The 1916-nt window shown below is 39.1% G+C and overlaps 1 protein-coding gene across 1 annotated transcript in view; it reads right to left on the bottom strand.

Annotated features, from left to right (window-relative positions):
* apol (apolipoprotein L) overlaps nt 1–1916 on the bottom strand; it is a 34031-nt gene that overhangs the window by 10408 nt on the left and 21707 nt on the right. The window lies entirely within an intron of this gene.

The following is a 1916-nucleotide window of genomic DNA, read 5'->3' as shown; positions in this document are numbered from 1 at the left end:
GCACGTCCATCACTGTCTGGTTTGGACCTGCCACCAGAAAGGACAGGAGCAGACTACAACGGACAGTTAGGATTGCAGAAAAGATCATCAGTGCCAACCTTTCCTCCATTCATGACTTATACACTTCCAGAGTCAGGAAACGGGCAGGAATCATCACTGCGGACCCATCTCACCCCAGAACCCCACCTGTTCCAGCTTCTCCCCTCTGGTAGGCGATACAGAGCTACGCCAAAACCAACCGATTCAGGAACAGTTTCATCACTCTGACGAACAGCTGACGTCTGACTCACAGTGCCAGGTTCAGTTCCTGTGCAATAACCCAGCAACACTGTCTTTAATCAGTCTGTTTACTGGTTCCACTTATTATTATTATGGATTATTATTATGCTGTTCATACTGTTCATATTGTAATAAAATACTTAAATATTAACATAATACTATTTCTTCCAGCACCCTTTTCACTATGCTCCATAATTAAAATAATAGCTATCATAATTATAATTTACTCCTGCATACTTTGCACTCTTCCTTGAATGTACCTGGCAAATAAAGCTGATTCTGATTCTAGTATGTCAAAAAAGTGATTAAAAGTAATAGTTTAGTATGTCAACAAAAGTCATAGTATAGTATGTAAAAAAACGGATAAAAAAATCATAGAATACTATGTCGAAAAAAGTCATAGGATAGTATGTTGAAAAAAGTGATAGTCATAGTATGTCGAAAAAAGTGATCAAAAGTAGTAGTATAGTATGTCCAAAGAAGTGATAAAAAGTCATAGCATAGTATGTCAAAAAAGTCATAGTGTAGTATCATGGCCTGAAAACCCTCTGTCCCCAGGATTTCAGCCACTGTCTGCCTCCCCCCCCTCCCCCTCTCAACCTGTCCTGCAGCTCCAGATGTTTCTGGTGCGAGTGTTTGAGGGAGAGAGCATATCGGCTATAGAATTGAGTACTGAGCCCATCATTCATCCAACAGGACTGCTGGTGTTTGAGTCCACTGTTCTTAATCTTGCGCTTGTGTCTCTACGTTGGTCTTACAGCTGTCTGAAAATCTCTGAATAAGCTTACACACAATCTATCGATTTTGTGTTGACCAACACTCCACTGGCTAGATTTGATGAAAGGCTCTAGCTTTCAAAATTCAACACCTCTTAAACGTTTTAGGATTTTAAGCAGACAAGTTAGCACTCTCCACTTCTAAATGTCCGAACCAAATCATGTCTCCTCTCATTTAGGCATTAAAGGGAGCAAATCCTTCCTCAAAAAGAATAAAACATGAACTCACTTTTACTGCTGGTTCTGTTCGGGGTCAGTGGCGCCAACTTGATATATGGTGATGACTGGAAATGAGGGTGGAGACTTCACACATGATAAGGCCAATGACTTTAGATTACATGCAGCTTTATTCAAACAGTGAACACACTTTCATGAAAGGAAGAATAGTTTTCCCCGAATTTATAACATCTTTCGAGGCCTAGTTCCTGGTATGAACCTTTCCCCACATCTGGATCCTTGCCAGTCTTCTCACACATGAGGCCTATCACCATGAAACATCAGTTCCCATGTGAGGAAGGCTTCTCTTCATGGAACACATTAGATTCAATATGAAATAGGAAAATACATTTGAACACAAACAGAAAGAATATTCAACCTTAAAAAGTAATAGTATATTATCCCGATAAAAGTCATAATATAGTATGTGAAAAAAGTCAAAGTATGTGATAAAGTCACACAGACTTTTTTAACATACTAAACTATGACTCTAGGGGCTGTAATTTTGCACCAAGGTTGAATTTTGGGAAAGAGACTTCCTTTATGGTATTAGGGGACCACTAAGGTTTATATAAAAGAGACTTCCTATATGGTATTAGGGGACCACTAAGGTCTATATAAAAGAGACTTCAGATATGGCATTAG

The sequence above is a fragment of the Etheostoma spectabile genome, chromosome 15, assembly GCF_008692095.1.
Source record: "Etheostoma spectabile isolate EspeVRDwgs_2016 chromosome 15, UIUC_Espe_1.0, whole genome shotgun sequence".
NCBI classification, from domain to species: domain Eukaryota; kingdom Metazoa; phylum Chordata; class Actinopteri; order Perciformes; family Percidae; genus Etheostoma; species Etheostoma spectabile.
Note: the sequence above shows the minus strand (reverse complement) of the source record. Positions and strands in the feature narration are given on the sequence as shown.